The following is a 10888-nucleotide window of genomic DNA, read 5'->3' as shown; positions in this document are numbered from 1 at the left end:
TTATTCATAATTTATAAGATTGTTTATTTATTTAAATAGAATTTATCTCAGATACAATGTTGTTGAATGATAAAGATTTTAACATAATGTTTATTGCAGTTTATTTCCTCTTTTCTTGCAGCAGACATTTTTCTTAAACTTACATATAAAAAATTGACTTATCGTAGAGCCCCCCCCCCCCCCCCCCCTGTTTAAAAAAAAATAATTTACCTATAAAAAAAAGTTTGCTGATCATATAAGAAAAACGGTTTTGGACCCCCCCCCCCCCCCGGAAGGCTGTAATAAATGTGAAAATAAAGATACCATTGAGCAGCTAAAGAGCTAAATGCATACTACGCACTCACCATTCCTCACCCGGATTAGAATTTCCCTAATTTTGAGAATTTCTTTTTCATTTTTGCTTGCGAATATTTTTTGAATGATGTTGCCGCGCCCCCTTTAAAAAACGTTCCTGGAAATTAATTACTGTAAATATATAGTGAATGAAATAAATGTGATCATTCATCCAAATGAGAGCAAGTTACAACTGTTTCCTATTTAAAAAAAAAAAGATGTCCCCATTCGTTAGCTTTGCAAGATTTTGAGAAGATTTTGGTATTTATATTTCAGCAGATTTACAATAACTACTTATAGAGTAATTTCCCCTTATTGTGACGTCAAAGTTCACGTCGGTCAAGTGTCGTCTGTCTCTTTGAAAAAAACCCTGGAAAAAAAACTAAGTGAAATATTTAAGAAATAAACAACGTTATTTAGTGAACATGGCGTTATGAATAGCAATTGCTCTGCTAGCATATTCCATGATGCGCGCTAGCGCATCATGGAAAATATGCCAGCAGAGCAGTTGCTATTCATAACGCCATGTACACTAAATAATCGTTGTTTATTACTTATACATCTGTATTTGCATTTTACCATTCGCAAATACCCTGTATTAGCCTAAACCTTGACTTTAAGCTATTGCATCAAAATTAATCATTCAGACTGTAATGTATCTTTTTAATTCACATAGATTTGTAAACAGAATCAATGATACATGTATGTTATAACAGTAATTCTTTTAAAATATTATTATAAGACAGGTTTTAATATTAAATACATCAATTTTATGGAGTTGGAGAAAATCACATCATGTATCGTATAGTGGTTTAATTAATTTACTTAAAAAGCATGATATGCTTGAAATTACACAATTTGTCTGTTTCTCAAAAGTTTTACTTTGATTCTCGCGAGAAGGAATCAAGTCCAGTGTAGTCTCGTTCAACTAGACGCTCGGCTGTCTCCGTAAATCTCCGACGAGCAGAGACTCTCTGCTCGTCGGAGATTTACGGAGACAGCCGAGCGTATGGTTGAACGAGACTAGACTAGTCTAGTGAGATCGTTCGACATTGATAAATTGCATTGTGGGTCAAAATTTACCGACGCCGAAAAATTCTGTGGAAATCCATTGTGACGTCACTCGAAGGAACGACAACTCTGTTAGTCTTATGTAATGGAATTATTTTATTTACAATGCATGATGTACATAGTCTTTTATCTTGTTCTCGTGAGAGTGTGAAATGGGAAACCATATTTACAGGGAATTACTGGGACGATTAAAACAAGGCATTACTGGTCCGATTTACTGATGCCAAAAAATCCGTTGAATGAATGTGCAACTAGTCCGAATTTTCTATTCACACACGCCTTCCGGTAGAGCTCGCTGCGCGCCGGCGAGCTTAACTCGTTATTATAAAAATAGTGCCTGTTTGGGAGGGTGACAGTTGAAATTGACACCCCGAGGAAACCATTGTCAACCGACGCGAAGCAGAGGTTGACAATGGTTTTCGAGGGGTGTCAATTTCAACAGAGACATAAATAACATTTATTTATGTCTCTGATTTCAACTGTTATCCTCCCAAACAGGCACTATTTATTTTATTATACTGAATGTCTTAATTTTAGAGAATTTTTATATTGCTTTTATGTAAGGAATAAGGAATCATTCTTTGAGTATTATGAGGTGATAATTTTGGTCGGGGCGTGATCAAATCCAATAAAGCCCGAAGGGCTTTATGATAGAATTGATCACGCCCCGACCGAAATTATCACCTCATAATATTCAAAGAATGATTTCTTATTACTTATATTTATATAATTTACATTTTCAAGTGTCTTTGCCTGTGATAACATTACGTATCGATTTTGTACTATAAAACCCATAACATCAAATTGGGGCGCCAGCGGGGTTTGCTTGTTTATATTTAATAATATTTAATCGTACAATGGCTTAAAATTATATAAATATAAGTAATAAGGAATCATTCTTTGAATATTATGAGGTGATAATTTCGGACGGGGCTTAAACAAATCTATCATAAAGCCCTTCGGGCTTTATTTGATTTGATCACGCCCCGACCGAAATACTCAAAGAATGATTCCTTAATTATTCCTTATATAATTTTAGGCCATCGTACGATTAAATATTTAAATATTAGGCAAACCCCGCTCACGCCTCAATTTGGCGTCATTTGTATTATGGGTTATATAGTACAAAATCGATACGTAGTGTTATCACAGGCAAAGACACTGGATATTGTAAATATATAGAAATTACGGGAATTCTACGGCGTATAATAAAAAACATTGTACACACAATATTACTTATTAGGTTTGTTACTGACTGTTTACAGAAATTTGTGGTGTCGGTAAAGTCCATAGAAGGCGAGGCAGAGCTTCTATGGATTTTACCGACACCACAAATTTCTGTAAACAGTCAGTTACAAATCTATAATAAGTGTTTTGTTTTGTCGAGGACCTGCAGTTTGATATGTAAACAAACAAAATATAATATACAACAATTAAATTCATAGCTTAATTCTATTATTTTTTACCTTAGCCTAATCGTCAGTCGTTTGTGCAAACATGGATGCTATTGTAGAATCATAATATTACGTCATGGGCAAAGGGGGGTCACTCTAAATATTTTGGGGCTTAAAAATTAAAGGCATGGTTGAACGTTTAGGTAAAAAATCTGCTCAAATAAAGTTACGTCCGCCATGTTGCCGTATAAATTTTGACGCTTGCCGTGTAAAGAAATATATTTACATTCTACTGTGTTTTTCCATTAAATTCCTCTAAATGCAACAAGTAGTTGCAAAGGTTAAAATGATGAGTTTTATTATGACGTCACAAACGTTGAACGCTGTAAACTGCAACGTCACAAGCGAAAATTAAAGTTCACGCTTGTGGCTGTTGCTGTGGCTCCTCCATTAATATTAACTTACCCTTAGGATAAGATAGGAATTTTAAGATATGAATCACATTTGCAGACAAGGCAAGAAGTTAAAAAATGTAAATATAAGCATTAAATCATGATTTTTTGAAGGCACTCTCATAACTGCAGCGGTGTGTGCATACAAATTTTTATAACGCGCATTACTCAATTTGTATGCACACACCGCTGCAGTTATGAGAGTGTATACTTCAAAAAATCATGAGTCAATGCTATATTATGTGACGGTCAGACCGATTCAAATACCGGCGCCAGATAGCTCAGTTGGTAGAGCACCTAACTAAAGATTCAGGGGGCCCGGGTTCGAATCCCGGTCTGGTCCGTCATTATTTTTCCCATCCCGTTACAATTATAAGGCAACCACGTGACGCGATCCAATGACGTCGCGACATTCTAGTCCGAGGCAAAACAAGAACAATTGTTCTTTAGGTAGCTCGCATGTTTACCTGCTTGTGAGAAAACCCACCTTGAAAATTTGTCCCCGTGATCCATAGGTTTCAGAGTTTTATTTCTAAAATTTAATTGAGATTCGTCTGCGCGGTAATAATGTTATCGTTTACTTTTTCAAATACATGCAGTGTCATTGATAAATTGAAGCAACACCATTTCAATGAAAATAAGTAGTAGAATGCACATCTTAGTCGAGAAACGCATTACAAAACTAACGTTATGCTCCAAAGTTTTAAACGATTCAGACGAAATTAATTATACTCAACACAATAACAGAGGAGATAATTATGAATCAATTCATAAAAAATAATCAGTATGTGTTCTCGGGCAACTTTAAAGATTTAAAAGATTTCTCAATACCTTATATTTATGGAGGGTAATCGTGTTCAAAAATCCAGACATGTAAACTTGCAAATCCGAATATGCAATCGTGTTGATGTATGAGCCCGAGTATGAATATGTGTAATTCTGATCTAAAACTCGGGCATAAACACTTAGTTCCTTCGCATGATGCACATTTTGCAACTTTCTTGTTTACATTAGCTGATTAAACCTTCAACTTCGCACACCTTCAATTCGTAGTTTCTGCATTTGTTACTCCAGGCTTGGCAATAGCACATCTGACATGATACAAATTGACAAATGTAAAGTCTACAAGTTTGTCAAATGACCTTATATGGAAACTGCCTTGCTGCGGGAATAGGCATGCCGTAATCGCCGGAATGCACGAAAAATAAATATAATAATCAGCTAAACTGTTGCAATAAGCTTTTAATGAACGACACCTTTTCTATCGAAAATACTGGTATTATTTTTAGAAAAAAAATTTGAGGTATGATTGAAACTGGACCAAACAGGTATGGCACGCCAAATTCACAAAAATGAGCTAAACATAAGTTCACAGCCGATAAACTAGGTTTATCGGCTGTTAACTTTAGTTTACGGATCCTAAACTATAGTTAACGATTCGTTAACTATAGTTTACATCTGTGAAACTATATTTCACGAATGTAAACTATAGTTTACGAATGATAATCATAGTTTATCTATCTGTAAAAAACGTAAACAATAGATTTTGCTGATGAATATAGATTCACATTTGTTTATTATAATTTACAATCGTAAACTATAGTTAAGAGTTGTTAATTATAGTTTCACAAATCGTGAAACTACATTTATCAGACAAATTCACAGAAATGAGCTAAACATAGTTTCACAGTCGATAAACTAGGTTTATCAACTGTTAACTATAGTTTACGGATCGAAAACTATAGTTAACGACGTTTTCCTATATTTCACGTCTGTAAACTATAGTTAACGCGATAATCTATGTTTCACATCTGTAAACTATAGTTAACACTGAAAACAATCATTTGCGATTGTTAAACATAGTTTATCTGATAAATATAGTTTCAGAATTGTGAAACTATGATTTATTAACAACTCTAAACTATAGTTAACGAATGCAAATTGTATTATTTAGACATTAGGGCGCCAAATTCACAAAAATGTGATAAACATAGTTTTACGTTTGTAAAGCATGGTATAAATGACAGTTAACTATAGTTTAGAACCGAAGACTATAATTAACGATTGTAAAACATAGTTTACCTGATAAATATAGTTTCACAATCGTGAAACTATATTTATCAACTTTAAACTATAGTTTACGAATGTAAAATATAGTTTACAGATGTGGATCTATATTTATCAGCAAAAGCTATTGTTAACGTGTATTACCAGACAGAAAATCATAGATTTGCATTCGCAAACTATAGTTTACAGATGTGAAATATAGATTAACGTTGGTAACTATAGTTTACGATCGTTAACAGTCGATAAACCTAGTTTATCGACTGTGAAACTACATGTATGTTTAGCTCATTTTTGTGAATTTGGCGTGCCATACTCGATTGGTGCATGCATAAACATATACATACCCCCAAATTTGTTCTAAATGAAACTTTTAAAATAAAACTGTATAAACTGTCAAAAAACAATTTCAGCAAATTAATTCATACTACATGTATATAGGCTTTAAATGTCCATAGGAGCTGGGACTTTGGATAGTGTTGTCAAATAGCAATGTGATGTAGGCCTTTCTATTTCTTTGTTGGCCACTAGCCATGACTTTTTGAAATCAACAAGATTTGGCTGGCATTTGATCAGAGACAACAATCTTTGTATACTTCAATTGAGCCAGCCTCATTTTTAACTTGTCTTGATGCAAGAAAAAGATAGTTATATCCAACCGAAAGTTATATCCAACCGAAACTCTACAGTCTTGTTAAAATGGTTCTATATACTGTAAATTCCTTATTTTACGCTAGTACTTAATTCCGCGATTCAACCGTTTTCCATCAAATGGCGAGAACAAACAAGAGGCCCATGGGCCACATCGCTCACCTGAGGAACAATAGGTATGATAAAATCAGCTCAATGGAGTCATAATACAAACTATCTGGACAATATACAATAATTCATGTAAATCCTGTATAAATAAAATCCATTTTCCCCTGGATATTCTTATGTTTATAATCATTAGTCCCTTTTCTAACAGGATGATTTTATAGTCATATCACGTGTTGAGTATTGCAGTTCTCAAAAAGATCCCTAACAATAGTTTATATATATATATATGGGATATAAACGTACAATAAACTCTCAATCTTATGTTTATAATCATTAGTCCCTTTTCTAACAGGATGATTTTATAGTCATATCATGTGTTGAGTATTGCAGTTCTCAAAAAGATCCCTAACAATAGTATATATATATGGGATATAAACGTACAGTAAACTCTCAATCTTCTCGTGAGGCCAAAGAATTGTCCTGGGGCCAAAGTCTTAACAATTATAAAGAATCATCTGGCTGATTAGTTTCTGAGAAGATTTTTAAAGATTTACCCTATAAATTCCTTTGTTAAACTTTGACCCCCCCCCCATTGTGGCCCCACCCTACCCCTGGGGATCATTATTTTCACAACTTTGAATCTACACTACCTGAGGATGCTTTCACACAAGTTCCAGCTTTCCTGGCTGATTAGTTTCTGAGAAGAAGATTTTTAAAGATGACTCTGTTTATTCCTATGTAAAACATCGACCTCCCATTGTGGCCCAAACCTACCCCCAGGGGTCATGCTTTGCACAAATTTGAATCTACACTAACTGAGGATGCCTCCACACAAGTTTTAGCTTTCCTGGCTAATTAGTTTCTGAGAAGAAGATTTTTAAAGATTTACTGTATATAATCATATGTTTAACTTCAATCCCCCATTGTGGCCCCAACCTACCCCCAGGGGTCATGATTTTCATAACTTTGAATCTTCACTACCTGAGGATGCTTCCACACAAGTTCCAGCTTTGCCTTCGAATTAGTTACTGAGAAGAAGATTTTTAAAGATTTACTGTATATATTCCTATGTTAAACTTCGATCCCCCATTGTGGCCCAACCCTACCCTCGGGGGTCATGATTTTTACAACTTTGAATTAACACTACCTGAGGATGCATCCACACAAGTGTCAGCTTTCCTGGCTGATTAGTTTCTGAGAAGAAGATTTTTAAAGATTAACTGTGTATATTCCTATGTAAAACGTCGATCTCCCATTGTGGCCCAAACCTACCCCTGGGGGTCATGATTTTCACAAATTTGAATCTTCACTACATAAGGATGCATCCACACAAGTGTCAGCTTTCCTGGCCAATTAGTTTCTGAGAAGAAGATTTTTAAAGATTTACTTTTTATATTCATATGTTAAACTTCGACCCTCCATTGTGGCCCCACCCTATCCCCAGGGGTCATGATTTTCACATCTTTGAATCTACCTACCTGAGGATGCTTCCACACAAGTTTCAGCTTTCCTGGCCGATTAGTTTCTGAGAAGAGGATTTCTAAAGATTTACTCTATATATTCATGTTAAACTTCGACCCCCCATTGTGGCCCCCATTCTCAGGTGAGCTAAAAAGGTTAAGTTTACAATTCAATAAGTTGGTTTCTGGAAGAACAGATTTTGAAAATTTTCGTTATAAATATTGACAATTTTTTTACTTTTTAAAGCGCCAAGCATAGCTCAGCCCTTTATTGTCGTTAGACTTCAACTTCCGGTGCATCGAATAACCGCCCCCTCTAAGCAAAAGTATACATCATTTAAACTGGTTAGGGAACCAGTTTCAGGGGTTTATGCACATAACTGCACGGGCTATTGTGAATCTAATTTACGGGTTATTGTGAAATTAATGTACGGGGCTTACATACATCATTGCAGGGACTGTCATGCAGTGATGAGGAAATATAGTGCTGAATATAAGCTGAAATGCTATATACATATATCTGTTATATATGAGGCGCCGTTTTAATATTTTTGAGGTATTTTGTGATATCAAAAAATAAATATTTGATATCAATAATTCGAATTTTAGATATCAAAAAATTAATTCTTGATATCAAAAAACCTATTTTGTGATATCAGAAAATCATTTTTTGATATCACAAATTCGAATTCTTGATATCAAAAAAGATTTTCTGATATCACAGTAATTTTATGTAAGTCTTATTTTCTGATATCAAAAAATAGATTTTTTGATATCAAGAATTAAAGTTCATTTCTTGATATCAAAAAATTGAATTCTTGATATCAGAAAATCATTTTTTGATATCAAAAAATCGAATTCTTGATATCACAAAATCATTTTTTGATATCAAAAAATCATTCACGTTTTTCTGATTTCAGAAAATCTATTTTTTGATATCAGAAAATAAGACTTACATAAAATTACTATCAACTTAATGAATGCTCCCTGTAATGCAACTTTTGTAATTTGTAAGAAAATGTGTTTCAAGCCTGTAGATGTCTTTTAAGAATAATAATGAATGCCTTATTTTAAACCTGGTTTCATTCTGGCAAGTTTTGCCACATATACAATGATCAACACTGCTTTCTTTGCGATTTGCTGTAACTTTGAAAAATAATGGCCTCGCATAATATAAAGAGTTATACAGGCGTACAGTTAGTGCTTTCAATACACAAGACCAGAATTATCAAGAACACTTATTAAATTTTACATTAAAATAAATAAGAGACAACAAATATTTAAATGCAAATCTGGCTCTGTAGTTCGGCAATTTAATTTTGGGTCAAGGGAGTATTCATTAAATAGGTGAAATTTGTTTGCCATTTTCTTTAAATTTCTGATATCAGAAAATATAATTCTTAATATCAAAAAATCTGTTTCAATTTCTGATATCAAAAATCATTTTCTGATATCAAAAAATCGAATTTCTGATATCAAAAAATGATTTTTTGATATCAGAAAATCGATTTTTTGATATCAGAAAATGAATCGTATTTTCTGATATCAAGAATTCGAATTTCTGATATCAAAAAATCATTTCCTGATATCAGAAATTCGAATTCTTGATATCAAAAAATCATTTTCTGATATCAGAAAATACCTCAAAAACATTAAAACGGCGCCCCATAGTTATATACATACAGAAACTGGGTTAGCGCTTTTCAATACTATCAGTACTTTGATTTAATCTTTAGCTTTTAAGATCTGTGTACAAACATAGAATTGTTAGCAAATCTCTGTATCTTGCTTATAATTCGAAGCAAACACTCAAAAATGGTTAGTAAATAGAAATTGTTAACAATTAAACACAAGAAACATGCACTACATGTATAACAAATAAAGAACACAATTTATTTTACAGTTGAGTCTACGTAACTGTTTGATTTACCGAAGTCTCTGTTTGATTTGATACGTAAAAATCACGAAATACAGACGACAGTTTCCAGGTTACAAAGCATAAATAATGAAAACGAAACGAAAATCAGAACAAGCTAACATCAACGTCATGTGTGAAAACTGTCAACGCATTGAAATATTTAGCCTCAATTTACTTCACAAAATCGGCACCAATATATTTTTCATGTTTCAAAAATTTCCCTTCATACGCGAACTGTTGCACAACAAGCAAATTCATCATAGTCAGATCGACCCTTTTTCGTATAATGTCATGGCTGCTTTAAACAAAGAACCTTGTTTTAGAAGTATGGAATACGAGTCTTGGTAAAATGGGTAAGCAAAACCGGGCCGTGGCAAAATAAAAGCCGGGGCAGATCGGCAATCGTCAATTCCAAATACGCATTATTTTGCAGCAATATTTACAGCAAATACAAATATACTGGTCCATCAAATATCCTGAAATTTTAATGAGATTGGCAGATTAATAACTGCTTATCTTTTGTTTTGCCCAGGCCAAGTCTTGTCTACCCATTTTACCGGATGCCGAATCCGAGGCTATTAAACTGATTGAAACACGCCTTTCCTTTATTATTATTTTCGTAATAACTCAGATTTGAAACAGAATTAGACCTTAATTTTTGCAATTTATATTTTCCTTCCCATAAGGATAATTTATGCTAAACACGTTGAATTGGAATCAGTAGTTCTTGAGAAGAAGATTTTTAAAAATGCACCCCCCTTTTTCTACAGTTTCAAGGTTTTCTCCGCTTTGAATACAGATCGGACTTTTATATCTGCAATTTATATTCGCCCTCCCATAAGGATGCTTTGTGCCAAATTTGGTTGAAATTGGATAAGCGGTTTTAGAGAAGAAGTTCAAAATGTAAAAAGTTTACAGACGGACAGACAGACGGTAAGACGGACAGACGGACGACGGACAAAAAGTGATCAGAATAGCTCACTTGAGCTTTCAGCTCAGGTGAGCTAAAAATCGCAAATGCCGAATTTTTATCATAGTTTCTTGAATAAACAAATATATATCCGAAAAATAAAAGCGAGATTTTAAAATTTTTGCGAGATGTGCTTTTCGCGATTTTACGCGGATATTAATTCCTCGCGTTTAATTAGGAATCTACAGTATTCTTCATGTATAACAAATGAAAACTTGAAATAAAAAAAACCCCATTTTATTATAAGAAAAAAAGTTTCAACACACTTTGTTCATCTGACTATAAAAAGAAGAAATTATAATAATATACATTTTTACATAACTTTCACTATAAACAGAATACCAAAGGATAAAAATTAAGAAAAAATATTAAATGCTTTTTTACATGTCAAAAAATGAAGAAGAAAAACTCCCATGATATTTTTCATGACATAAAACAACATTTCTAGACAAAAAATTACATATTAA

The 10888-nt window shown here is 33.4% G+C and overlaps 1 non-coding gene across 1 annotated transcript; it reads left to right on the top strand.

Moving 5' to 3' along the window:
* Positions 1 to 3520: 3520 nt before the first annotated feature.
* Trnaf-aaa (transfer RNA phenylalanine (anticodon AAA)) lies at positions 3521 to 3595 on the top strand. The gene has a single exon. It is a non-coding gene; the product is annotated as a tRNA-Phe (tRNA).
* The last annotated feature ends 7293 nt before the right edge of the window (positions 3596 to 10888 follow it).

The sequence above is a fragment of the Crassostrea angulata genome, chromosome 3, assembly GCF_025612915.1.
Source record: "Crassostrea angulata isolate pt1a10 chromosome 3, ASM2561291v2, whole genome shotgun sequence".
NCBI lineage: Eukaryota > Metazoa > Mollusca > Bivalvia > Ostreida > Ostreidae > Magallana > Magallana angulata.
The sequence above is the reverse complement of the archived record's forward strand: the minus strand, read 5'-3'. Positions and strand labels throughout refer to the sequence as shown.